This window comes from Bufo bufo, chromosome 5, assembly GCF_905171765.1.
Source record: "Bufo bufo chromosome 5, aBufBuf1.1, whole genome shotgun sequence".
Classification (NCBI taxonomy): Eukaryota; Metazoa; Chordata; class Amphibia; order Anura; family Bufonidae; genus Bufo; species Bufo bufo.
Window position 1 is genome coordinate 244,334,636 of NC_053393.1, and position 14,024 is coordinate 244,348,659.

Sequence of the window (14,024 nt, forward strand, 5' to 3'; positions counted from 1 at the left end):
CTCCACTCCCTCCTGGCTTCGTGAATCGCCGCCAAATCTGGCAGCCTGGTCTCTTGCAAAAACAAAACGTCAGCCCCAATTCGGCTGAGAAAATCAAAGGCCGCGAAACGAGCCGCATCCGACTTAATGCTGGCGACATTAATGGTCGCCAGCGTCAGCAGAGCGGGTGCCGCCATACAGAGTGATCGAGTTAGACGGCCTTCTTCCCAACCCTCCCTCTCCCGGGGCTGTCTTCTAAGGCGGCACGACCCCTCTTGAGGGAGACGGTGGTGTCCATCTCATTTGTCACCACCGCCTCCCCCCGCGCACCACCCCCGGCTTCCTCGGTCTCAGGGCCCGGTTTTGCCACCCCTCCTGAGGACCTTACATCCCCACCAGAGGGGGGCGCGGGGCCTCCCGAAGGCCTTCCCTCCTTCGCCCCCGGTCTCCCACCTTCAACCTCCTCCCCAGAAGAAGAGGAGGCGGAGGTCTCATCCAAGGTGAGAAACCGGTTGGAGAGCTCCAGAGGGGAGTCGGTTAGGCCCTCCCTGGCTACTTTGGTCGAGCCGGGTCTTTTCTTAGTACGGCGTTTCCGTCTAATTATTTTGGACTCCGTCCCGCTATCCTCTGCGGCGCTTTCATAGTGCGAGGACAGAGTCCCCTCGGCACGCTCCAGTCTTTCGTTCTCCTCATTCAGCTCCCTGTCCCCTAGGGTCTCCGATGCAGGAGGGGCAGCCGCTTGGGAAGGGGCAGGCATCACCCCAGGACGGGGTTCCTCCCGCTCCCTCTCCGCCTGGCGCCTCTCCCTCCGCCTCTGCCGGGACGGACCATCTTTGTTCTTCACCGACCCCTGAACTCTGCCGTCTCCGCCAGCACCCGCCTCAGCCGAAGGGACCTCCCAGCCCGCTCCTGCGTGAGCTCGGGCCGCATTGACCTCAGAGAGAGGACAACGACTGAAAGGGTGACCGAGTTCACCGCACAGGTTGCATCTAATCTCCCCACAAGATGCGGCTAGATGACCGGTCCCCCCACACAGCGCGCACTTCTGCACTTGGCAGCTGGCGCTGAAGTGTGAGGGGCTGCCGCACTTGTGACAGAGCTTAGGCTGCCCCCTGTAGAAAACCAAAATCCTGTCACGGCCGATAAAGGCAGATGATGGAATGTGGGAAACCGTACTCCCCAGACGCTTGAGTTTGATGTTAAACGTCCAGGCGCCCGACCAAATGCCAAACTCGTCCAGGTTCTTGGATGGAACCCCCTGGATCTCTCCATACCTGCCCAGCCAGGTCATGATGTCAACACAAGAGAGCGACTCGTTACGGGTCAAAACGGTCACTCTCTTGACCTCACTCTGACGGGTTATTGCTTTCGCAAGGAAACCGCGCCAGTCCGGCGTGTTCTTCGCCAGCTCATACCCGGACCAGAAGAGCTCCAGCCCCTCCGGCCGGACAAAGCTGACGTCGAACTCCTTGGAGCCGTACGGATGGATCAAGGCAAAGATGTCGGTCGCCTTGAAACCCATCCCAAGCAGGAGCTCCGCCACCCTCTTTCTTGTAGGGCAAGCTTCATCGCTACTCCACTTGAGACAGACCACATTCCGTCTGACCCCAGGGCCGGTTGTAGGTGACGACCAGGCGGTCTCGCCCCCATTCTGCTCTCGGAAAGCCCTCACGCCATGTCTGTTGAACCAGAACGACAGATCAACCTTCTTTCCCTCTACAGTGATGGAGCTCTCCCCCTTTTTGAGGGCCTCCAGCAGTCGCCGCTGCAAGTCACCATCACCGGACTGTGAGAGCGAGGAAGCCAACGAGGACAGCCCCTCCCCCCCCACGGCCGCAGCCACACTGGCATAACTTCTGCCAGGCGCCACGGACGCGGGAGGGGCAGCCGAGCCGCCCCCCCCCCTCCCCCACCATGCCTAACGCAGACACTGCACCCCGTCCCCCCGGAGGGGCCGCACGGGGGCCCGCAGCCGCTTTCTCAGCGGCCGATCGCCCCCCCGCATCCACCCCACCACCAGAGACCGGGCCCGCAGCCCCAACACACTCCCGCACACTCTTTTGGCCACTGACCCCAGAAGCCCGAGAGGCCACGGAGGCACCGGCCGGTCTAACAGGCGCACCAGCAGCTACTCCAGCCACCGGTGTCCCACCGACCCCCACCTCCATAGCCCCCCCAGCCCCAGCGGCCAGAGACCCATCACATGTTTGTCCGCTAGGAGCAACCCCTTTTCCAGGAGCCGCCTCCCGCGAACAAACCGCTGGGCCAGCAGAGACATTCATTACAGCATTCGTATTCATATCTAGGTTATCGCTGCCGGCCTCCCTCAATACTTGGGCGCCGGTTACCACTACCTCCCCCTTTCCAGCGCTTGATTCAGCGCCGGAGGAGGAGGCAGAGGCCCCAGCAATAAACCCGGTCTTTATGTATTCGGCCACTGCACTGGGGGATACAAACCCCGCTTTTAACCTCTTAGCCTTTTTGGCCCTCTTAACATTCTTCACCTTTTTTATTTTAATTTTAATGGGGAACTGGTGCGCTGTAGAACCACTGCTCCCAGCCACACCAGTCCCCGCTTCTCCTGCTGCCGCCACTCCCGCCGCCACTGTGCGCTGCTGCTTGGGCGCGTCCCCGGACACACCCCCAGCTCCGCCCCCAGACAAGGGAGCATCGCCGGGAGCATCCCCAGGCACGCCCCCAGCCGCGCTCACCGCACCGTCTCTCGTCCCCATCTCCAGGACCTTTAGGCTCCGCCCATGTGTGGGAGGAGCAGCGTCGCCGCCGTACCGCCTCAGCTCCACGCCACAAGCGCTCACCGAGGCGGCGGACGGGGACACTTTTTCCATGGGAGCGAACCCCAGCGCCAAGCCACTCCCCCCTCCCACAGGAGAGCAGCCCACAGCGCCAGGGGCTCCCAACTGGCCAGCACCGCAGCTAGCCCCGCCTCCTCTATCGCCTTCAACGCCGGCGTCCTGCGCCGTCTTTCCAGCACCTGACCCCGCCATGACAGCGGGACCCAGAGGACACACCTGCGGCTCACCCTGCACGGACTTTTCAGCCCGCACAGAGGGAGCCACAGGAACATATACATAGCGAACTTCAAATTTTTGTTCTTTGTTCTTTTTGCTTTTTTTGTTTTTTTTCTTCCCTTCTCTGTCTTTCAACAATTCGTCGCCAAAGGCAAAATCCTTAAACTCCATAGGGGATTCCAGCAGCCGGATCTGTTCCATAAGACCCCCACCGTTCCCGCTCTCTTCCTCGCTGAAGTCGCTCGCATAGGAGGCGCTGTCGTCAGATGGTGGCAATCCAACTTGCTCAGCTGGGATCCCACTTCTGCACTCCAGGCTCTGCAGCGGCTCCCGGAAATCAGGGGGTGCAGGGGCAGGCTCAGGCTGGGCTGTCACCCTGGACCCAGTTACCTCACTGGGTTTTGGGATGTCTGCCTCGCTATCACTGCCCTCACCACACTGCTCCCCTTTCCTCTCCATTTCCATGAAGCGGTCCTCATTTTCCAGCTTTTCTCTGAAAGGACCGCTTTCATTAAGCAGCTTCTCCTTTTCCACCACGGCAGCTTCAATCACTGCCTTTAGGTCCCTGATCCTCTCCGCAATAGGGAGTCTCTTCCTGCTGGAGGTATTATTTGCTTTTATCCTTTCAAGCTTGAGCTCATTTCTCAGAGCTTTGAGGTGTCGCCCCAGCTCCTTATACTTCTGTAGGTTGGCTGCTACCCGGGAGCTGTAGGTGGCGGTGGAATCTCCCTCCCACCGGGACCCCCAACCTACCTGGGACGACACCTCCATAGCCTCCGCAGGGACATCACCTTTCCTTCTTGCGTCTTCATGGGGGACCTGGCTGTCAGGTTTCTTGACCCCACTTCCGCTCAGGGCCGGTTGCCTGGACCCCCTGCTCCCCCCCGACCCTGACCGGAGAGCAGGGGTCCTCGTCTTGGACACCATGGTCCAAGACCCCACCAACTCCCTAGGGAGAGGCAGGGTCTGGACTGGGAGTAGCTGGAAAAACTCCCTGGAAGACAGGTGGCTCTACAGGGGAAAAGCTGGTGAATCACCCTGGAGCACAAGCTGGGATGCAGGAGCTTCACACAGGCACGTCTGAGCACTGCAGCTGCTAGCACCAGACTGAGCTCAGCAATCTCCGCCTCTGTGTCTCCTACACACTGCTTACATCGTGACAGTATACTGCGCAGACATCCCCCTGTATACTGCGCAGACAGACCCCCCCGTATACTGTGCAGACAGACCCCCCATATACTGCACAGACAGACCCCCCCATATACTGCGCAGACTGACCCCCTATATAATAGAACCTATATATAAGATAACAATCAATCAAGAATCATTATGAGAATAGCTCCTGCAAAGGGTTAAAAGCGCTTTTGAAATGTATATTTATACTACCCTCGGCGCTTGCGCACTGGGACATAATTTTTCCCTACCCCCACACTGAGCAGGCGCGTATATCTGGTGGATATTTGCGCGCTTGCGCACTGGCCCGTAATATTTACCTACCTCTGCTCCCCGACGCATGCGCAGTGTCCCAGTGTGCTGCTAAAATCGGCAGTGAGATTTTCCCTATACTGTCCTTTTGGCATGCGCAGATGGTGAAACCTAAGGCACGCCCCCATACGTCATCTCCGATGCGACAGGAAGTCAGGAGGTAGGGAAATCTCACGAGGTAGGGTAATGTAACACTACACCGGCTGTCTCCTGATGCGGCCGCACTCTCCTTTCTGCCTCCAGCTGACGGAAGTCACATGCTGCAAAATAGGTCATGTGATCGCATCACATGACTCTCCAAGGTCCTGCGACTCTCCCAGGTCCTGCGCCCACACAGGCTTCCCGGTACTATTACCCTCACAAATAAATTAAGAATTAGAGATTACACTTCTTTGAGGTTCGATCTTTTGACTATAGACCCTGAGAGAACCGAATGAAATAAATTATCCAAGTTTTTAAACATTTTTCTTCTTCTCTGTGCCAAGCTTTGAAGAGCCTTCTTAGCACCGCCCATTGACCCGCCCCTTTCCCGCCCCCTTTGTCTTTGGCGGTTTTTTACAATGTATTTAAATGGTTTCTACCACTTCGTTTCACATATTTAGCTGTCAAACACTAGCGATCCGCTAGTGTCTGCTCTAACAAACCATCCTAATATAATAGGTTTTGGGGCAGCCGTTTCGCTAAAAAAAGAACTTATATCGATATGCTAATGAGCCTCTAGGTGCTATGGGGGCGTCATTAGCACCTAGAGGCTCGGTCTACCTTCACAAACTGCCGCCGCCGAGCGCGTCCCTCCAGCCCGCCCATCTCCTCCGGAATGCGATCCTCCCTGTGAGCGTATGTATTCGGCGCATGCGCAGTGAATGTCTGACCGCTTCCCTGCACAGACATCTCCACTGCGCCTGTTCCTCGGAGCACTATGACGACATCGGCGCAGGCGCAGTGGAAATGTCTGAGCAGGGAAGAGGTCAGACATTCACTGCGCATGCGCCGAATACAGACGCGCACGGCGCATGCGCGAGAATTCGTCCGCTGGCTCACAGGGAGGATCGCATTCCGGAAGAGATGGGCGGGCTGGAGGGACGCGCTGGGCGGCGGCATTTTGTGAAGGTAGACCGAGCCTCTAGGTGCTAATGACGCCCCCATAGCACCTAGAGGCTCATTAGCATATCGATATAAGTTCTTTTTTTAGCGAAATGGCTGCCCCAAAACCTATTATATTAGGATGGTTTGTTAGAGCAGACACTAGCGGATCGCTAGTGTCTGACAGCTAAATATGTGAAACGAAGTGGTAGAAACCCTTTAAATGTATGCAATTTGTTTTTATGTATGCAAGTCATTTGTACCTGAAGAAGGGGTATATCCCCAAAACGCGTTGTACCGCTTGCTTAATAAAAAAGAACCCTCATTCTAATCCAACCACTGGGTGGTTTTTGCACCGTGGAATATTCCTTTTCTCTACTGAACTACTGGCTTTCTGAGGGATTCCAGGCATCCCTGAACAGAAGTACTCATCCCGGGCTGCATACCATCCGCCGTGAGGGGCTTATGCCAACCTGACACATGTCTACATTAGAGTTGTGCCTAATATAGCACAACTCTACCAGGTGAGCCTCCATTCATTGGAGATACCATTCATTACTCATTTAAGACGTTATTATCCTATGGTGCGCCATTTTTTTGTTCTACAGCTGAACGAAGCCTGCTTTTGTTACCCTAAAATAGGGAGGTATCCCTATTAAGTCCTATAGGATAGTTACCGACTTGTCACGTTTCAAGTGGTCTATCATCAGGGGAAAAATCCAAAATATGCAAAAGGCAATCCTGCAGGAAGAATGTGGTCAACATGAGGATCTAGACAACATAAAAAGAGGTTCACATGAGCTGAGAACTATGAAGAGACAAAACAGGGACATACCTGAGATCAGTGGATCTTAAGGGTACAAAGGAGCAGGACAGCAATGGTCCTATTAGGTGGAAGACCCCACAAGTTGTTGGGGGGCATCCGAAATGATGTCTTCCGCTGCACGCCAAATGACCGCATGGACGCTGTTTTTAACAGCAAAAAGCGCGCCCTGTATATCCCGACCACCTCCCGGAGTCACATGGTCCGGTCACGTGATGTTGAGGAAGGGTTGAGACGCATGCATATATATATACATACATGCATGCAAACACGTGCGTGCATGTATGATATATATGCATGCATTAATCACGTTATAGGAGGATGTGCGCGGATGTTCCCAGCATCTGTGCACATCTGCCCTTAGTGGCCCACAGGGGCTCATGTAGGCCCCTGTGGGATATATGTGATCCCTTTAATATATGTAGGGGCTTGTGCCCCCTTATAATGTAGGGGCTGGTGCTGTGCCCCCTTATATATATGAATGTGGCCCCTTATATAATCCCCCTTAGAATGTATGATTAATGTACACATGTGTATGGATGTGCCCCAAGCATCAATACACATGTATATTATATATATATCCCCCCCCCCTCCTACACCTGAAACCAGATGCATCGGTGTAAATGTCCCCCAAGCATTCACACCGATGCAATCTGGCTAATTGCATCAGAATGACCGGACAAGGGTCCGGTCATCCTGATGGAAACAAAGAGCTCAGATTCAACAGAATCTGAGCCCTTTGATATAATTGTCGCCAGCGCCGCTGGAGACAATTATACATGATAGGAGAAGGGGAGAAGCCTCCCCTCCTTCTATTATGCGCATTCCGGCAGCGAAATTAACATCTCGCTGGCCGGAATGCAGAGTGCCACAGGCGGGAGATCAAAGGCTTCTCCCGCCTGGTGTACAGCGCGTCCCTGATGTGCGGGCCGGCGCGGTGACGTCATATCACTGCGCCGGCCCACGTGGATGATGGGGGCGCGCGCGCGCCCCCTGGTGGCGCGGGAGTGCGGGCCGCCGGGGGATAAATATCCGGCGGCCCCGGCACTCTGTTAGTTAGGAGAGGGCCCCCATCTTGAGAAGCGCATCGGCGCTTAGGACGCGGCCCCCACTCCGGCTCAAGGCCACGACCGGACCCCCCCACCTGATAGGAGAGCGCGTCCTGCGCTCCGCGGTTAGGATCGGGGCCCCCACCTGGTGAGCGCATTGGCGCTCAGGACAAACGCGCCCCCCCCCCCCCCATTCCACTGACCGGACCCAGCCGCACCTACCCCCGCTGACCTGGAGAGGAGAGAGGATCGGGACCCCCCCCCACCCCCTGGACGAACGAGCAAGTATATACTAGTATCGATTCCCTATACCACCAACGATATTAACCCTTAAGTCCCCTGTGCCCCTTGTTCCTGTTCCCCTGTTGTACCCCTGATCCTGTGGCCCTATTTGTACCCCTGATCCACCCCTATCCCACCAACGAACCCCCACTACCCCACCAACGAACCCCCACTCACCCCTGGTTACCCCTGGAACCCTATATCCCCTGATCTCTCCCCTGGTTACCCCTGGAACCCTATACCCCCCTAAACACCCCAGGTAGACCCTGATTAACCCCTGGTTTCCCTGCTGTGTCCCTGATCCCTGCTGTACCCCTGGAAAACCTCAGCACTCACTTGCAAGTAACCCTTGCAGTGCTGAATCTATAGTGTCTGTGGCCTGCACTCCCTTGCAGTGCCACCGTTAACCCTGTAGGGACAGTGAGTACAGACGGGTGGGTTATTGTTATATTACTTGTATGTGTGAACTGTATAGTTAGTTTATGGGTGGAATTGGGAACGTGTAGTGTAGTCTAGGATTGTATATGTAGTGCTGTGTATTTACTGTATTGCGTGCGTAGTGTATTGTTAGTAATAAATACTGTTACTTGTAACTATCTGTGTAACGTGTAGTTATTGGCGATAGTTAGTTAGTAAGGCGCATGCAGCTAGCATAGTGATTAGTGTAAGGCATAGCAAAGGTATTGGGTTTTTATTATATAAAGGCATAAATAGGCGGAGTCATCAATAGTTGGCTCCTCCCATTTATGAATATTAATTATTGATATTTGCATAAATATTGATGAGTAATATTCCCCCTTTACATTGGCGAGCCAGGCCCACTGCGTGGATTTTGCATTTGTTTTTGGTCTTAGGGCTGAGGGTCGCTGGTACTGTGAATTAGCGGGCAGGAGAGACGCGGTCAGCGGAGTGTCTGAGCGTCTAGGACCCGATAATTCGTACAGGAGAAGCGATACTTCCCTTAGAGTACCAGAAATAAAACAAAATCTTTTGCAGAGAATCTAGAATCTATCTGTGTACTAATATTTTTGTATTTGCTTTACACGGTCACCGTCGCTGGGGTAAGAGAAGAAGACACGGAAAAGTACAGCACCAACAAGCATCGCTCAAGTGATTGCAAGGGAGAAGAAGACACGTCACTGAAAGAGATCCATCTTCGTGGGAGCGGCGTACAAGTCAGGCTGGTCGGGAAGAGGCGATCCGGGAAAATGGACTTCTTCCAAGCAGCTGCGAGGTACGGCGCCAAGGAGAAGATGGACACTCATCAAACGGTGAGTATGGACTTCCCCACACTGCAACACTTGAGCAGACACAGCACATTTAACCCCATCCTCCCCACTACATACAAGTCAGCAGAAATGCTGTGGTCCGATTTGTTAGCACAGGCTTGTAGTTACGACAAGCTTTGTGTTAACAAACGGACGGTTTTGAACAAGGCCACCAAACGGCTTCAGATGCTGGCCAAACTCGTTCATACGTTTGAGGCTAGCATCTGTAAGCCAAAGGAAGTGGCGCTGGTGTCTCAGTCAACGGAGACAATTCCTCCGGCCATTCACTGCCAGTGCTGTGCCAGTAATTGGGACCAGGTTTCGGCATTGCGGGCACAGCTGGCAGAGAATGTGCAGTCTACTGTTGACCGAGATGCGCAGGTGGCTAGGATAGAGTCACAGTTAGTAGAGCTGCAGAGGCAGAAGGAGGAAATTGAGGCTAAGTTGACTCAGTCTTATACTGAGGTCAAGGCCTTCAAGGAGCGGACTGCCTCTACTGACGTGACGGTAGCCAAATTGAAGGCTGAGGTTGCTGTAAGGTCCCAGCTAATGTCTGGCATGCAACAGGTTATCACCAAGTTGGTGCCGGCCCTTTCTTTTTCCGTAAAGCCAGGGTCGGAATCTCCCAAAATGTTGCCCTGTGCAGGGCCACAAGGGGGGAGAGTAGTCTGTGACCGGTCTAATCATCAGGTCAAGCCGGTCCAGACTAACAGAGATTTTTCCCTGACTTTGGGAAAAAGAACTGTGGTGAAGAGTGCGTCCCTGAGGATGGTACAATTCAGTAGAAGGGAGCACGGCTGCAGTGTAGATGGACCTGGGCCATGCAGAGCAAACATCAGATGTTTTGCATGTGGTGGCCTAGGTCACATAGCGAGACACTGCAAAACACACAGGACAGGAAACCAAGTCACATGTTTCAGGTGTGGGAACAAAGGACACATTGCAAGGAATTGCCCTTGTGCAAGTAATTGCAATGTGTCCAACAGTATCAGCCAGGTAACAAATTGTGCAGTGGGGTCTAGTCAGCCTGGCCATAACTGGGTTACCTCTCGGCAGCATCACCGGCTGCTGAGGGGTCAGAGTGGCCAAGCTAGGCTAGGCAACATTTGACACCCCTGTACTATTTGTTACACCGTTTGTTCCCTGTGTATGTCCATGTTGTGTGTTTTTGTTATCTGTTTGTAAGTTTTTCTTGATGTTGATGGTGGTAGTCCTTGTCTACGGATGTGTTCTACCATGGTGATTTATGTAGTGTTGTAAGTCCCGTCTGCTGTCTTTGTTTCATTCTGTGTCCCCTTGGAGTGGAACAGTGTTATACTGTGGATCGAGAATGTATAGGTTCGCGAGCAGATAATATCACACGGGAAATCCTGCTGGTCGGGAGAAGGCATAAGGACCTTCTCCATGCAGCACACAAAGGATGATGTGATATTATTCTGGGCAACCAGGGTCTCAGATCGATACAGATAGCACTGTTTTGCTCAAGGTTTTCGGTAGGGCTGTGTTGCGCTGGGGACTGGGGCGAACAGACAACATTGGTGTAATGTTGTGCTGCGCACTTGATTCTAGTCCGAGCAGGCAGCACAGCTCTGATAGGGATTGGACGCAGAGTGTGGACTGTGTTCTTGTGTTGTGGGGTCCTGGGGAGCCAGGGCATGACTATGCCATTGGTTCTGCAGGCCTCCACAGGACGGGATCACAGGGGGAAATCAGCCTGGGTGCACACGAGTGGACGGGGATGTGGTGCCATCAATAACAAGATGGTGCTTTGTCCACAGAACTCCAGTTATCCTAACCTAGTAGGGTGGCCATCCTTATCTGTTGGTGCAGAGGGATGTGCAACAGAGGACACGCTCCTCTGAAGGTAGGGTGTTCAGACACCAGTGTTGGGATGATGAGGGGCCCTGTGAGACAAAGGGCAGCCCAATACCTTTCTCTACCCATGGGTAAAAGGTATTGGTGCTGGGAATTATCACATTTAATCGCACTGTTAGGGGAGAAATTCCCCCGGGAGCGCCTGGTGTTTTCTTCTGCCATATGTGTGATTTTATATGGAGCGGAAGAAAAACCCAGGAGATGCCACAGAAGAGGCCAGCTATTCCCCCTGACACTCTTGTGAAGCTCCAGAGGATCCCACTGGATTTTGGCAACCAAGCGACCTCTGCCTAGAGGTATTCTAGAGAAGACTGTGCCACAATCCAGCGGGAGCATTATTTAAGGCTCTGGAGGAAGACTTGGGAGACTTTCGGGTGGAAGAACTTATTCACTTGTTTCACCCAGTGAAACTTCTTCTGGTTCTGGTCATCGGAGGATCAAGGGACTTATTGACCAAATACACCAGAACCAGACAGAACTTTACAGAACTATCCGGAGGAGGAGGCTCATTGTTCCTGAAGCCAAATATTGTATGGATACACTTTGTTTCCTATGAGGGTTCGGGACGTATAACTTGTACTACCCTGAAACCCCATAGCACATTGTATTGTACATTTATTGATTGTGTTTGTCGGTTGATTGCGTACCCATGGACACTCTAGGTGCAAATGTGTGACAGCCTATATTTGGCTGTACACATTTGCATCCTATAGTCGTTTCCCATTGACACAGGGGTCTGCGACCTACCTGTGTCTTTGGAGGTGTAGAGATATGCCAGGTTGCATGAGTCTCTATGGGTACACATACATATAATGATTTTGGTGGTGTTGGGAGGGATGTGACATGTATTTTGTGTGAATGGGGATAAGGTTAGGTCACGATAGGGACAGGCATCATTCATTTGCCACCTTGAACCCTGGAACGGTGAGGTTCTTAAGGGAAGGGCTGGAGGTGTAGTGTGGCGGAGGTGTTCTCCGCAGTAGAATTTAGGTACTATGACATCACCGCTTAAGAGTCTGAACTGCCTTGTAAAGACCTATTAATCTGTCCATGGGAGAACCGCACCCATCAAGATGGAAACAGACGTTGGATAGAAGAAAGTTGGGACTGAGGTTGTGAGGGTGAACCCGCACCAGAATTGGGGGGGACGAAGATACCTGAAGATCGGCAGTATTACCGAGAGACTGTGGGGGTGTGGTCACTCCAAAGTGGGGGTGGCCAACACCAAGAGACTGTTATAGAAAGGTAAAGACTGTAAGGGTGAACCCACTCCAAAATTGGGGGGGATGAAGATACCTGAAGATCGGCAGAATTACCGAGAGACTTTGGGGGTGTGGTCACTCCAAAGTGGGGGTGGCCGACACTAAGACTGTTAAAGAAAGACCAGTTAACCGAGAGACTGTGGGTGTGTGGTATCCTAAAGATGTCAAGAAGAAGACGGTGTATCCTGTGGACGGAGGAGTAGGTTACGGTGAAGGGCAGGTCGGAGGAAGCTGGATTAGGGATGTCTAAGTACCTAAAGATCAGTGTGCACTACAGTTCTTCCTGAACTTCCACCAAAGATGGGGTTGAAGGGGGGCAAATATATCTCAACCCGTTCCCCCATTATATTGTCGTATTAAATAGTCCGACAACAGGGGGATTGTTGAGGAAGGGTTGAGATGCATGCATATATATATATACATACATGCATGCAAACACGTGCGTGCATGTATGATATATATGCATGCATTAATCACGTTATAGGAGGATGTGCGCGGATGTTCCCAGCATCTGTGCACATCTGCCCTTAGTGGCCCACAGGGGCTCATGTAGGCTCCTGTGGGATATATGTGATCCCTTTAATATATGTAGGGGCTTGTGCCCCCTTATAATGTAGGGGCTGGTGCTGTGCCCCCTTATATATATGAATGTGGCCCCTTATATAATCCCCCTTAGAATGTATGATTAATGTATACATGTGTATGGATGTGCCCCAAGCATCAATACACATGTATATTATATATATATCCCCCCCCCCCTCCTACACCTGAAACCAGATGCATCGGTGTAAATGTCCCCCAAGCATTCACACCGATGCAATCTGGCTAATTGCATCAGAATGACCGGACAAGGGTCCGGTCATCCTGATGGATACAAAGAGCTCAGATTCAACAGAATCTGAGCCCTTTGATATAATTGTCGCCAGCGCCGCTGGAGACAATTATACATGATAGAAGAAGGGGAGAAGCCTCCCCTCCTTCTATTATGCGCATTCCGGCAGCGAAATTAACATCTCGCTGGCCGGAATGCAGAGTGCCACAGGCGGGAGATCAAAGGCTTCTCCCACCTGGTGTGCAGCGCGTCCCCGATGTGCGGGCCGGCGCGGTGACGTCATATCACTGCGCCGGCCCACGTGGATGATGGGGGCGCGTGCGCGCCCCCTGGTGGCACGGGAGTGCGGGCCGCCGGGGGATAAATATCCGGCGGCCCCGGCACTCTGTTAGTTAGGAGAGGGCCCCCACCTTGAGAAGCGCATCGGCGCTTAGGATGCGGCCCCCACTCCGGCTCAAGGCCACGACCGGACCCCCCCACCTGATAGGAGAGCGCGTCCTGCGCTCCGCGGTTAGGATCAGGGCCCCCACCTGGTGAGCGCATCGGCGCTCAGGACAAACGTGCCCCCCCCCCTTCCACTGACCGGACCCAGCCACACCTACCCCCGCTGACCTGGAGAGGAGAGAGGATCGGGACCCCCCCCACCCCTGGACGAACGAGCAAGTATATACTAGTATCGATTCCCTATACCACCAACGATATTAACCCTTAAGTCCCCTGTGCCCCTTGTTCCTGTTCCCCTGTTGTACCCCTGATCCTGTGGCCCTATTTGTACCCCTGATCCACCCCTATCCCACCAACAAACCCCACTACCCCACCAACGAACCCCCACTCACCCCTGGAACCCTTTATCCCCTGATCTCTCCCCTGGTTACCCCTGGAACCCTATACCCCCCTAAACACCCCAGGTAGACCCTGATTAACCCCTGGTTTCCCTGCTGTGTCCCTGATCCCTGCTGTACCCCTGGAAAACCTCAGCACTCACTTGCAAGTAACCCTTGCAGTGCTGAATCTATAGTGTCTGTGGCCTGCACTCCCTTGCAGTGCCACCGTTAAC

General features: G+C 53.5%; 1 long non-coding RNA gene across 1 annotated transcript; it reads left to right on the plus strand.

Annotated features, from left to right (window-relative positions):
• The first annotated feature begins 4,574 nt into the window (after positions 1-4,574).
• Positions 4,575-13,323, plus strand: LOC121000592. The gene is made up of 3 exons (XR_005778865.1): positions 4,575-4,671; positions 10,528-10,536; positions 13,312-13,323. It is a non-coding gene; the product is annotated as an uncharacterized LOC121000592 (long non-coding RNA).
• The last annotated feature ends 701 nt before the right edge of the window (positions 13,324-14,024 follow it).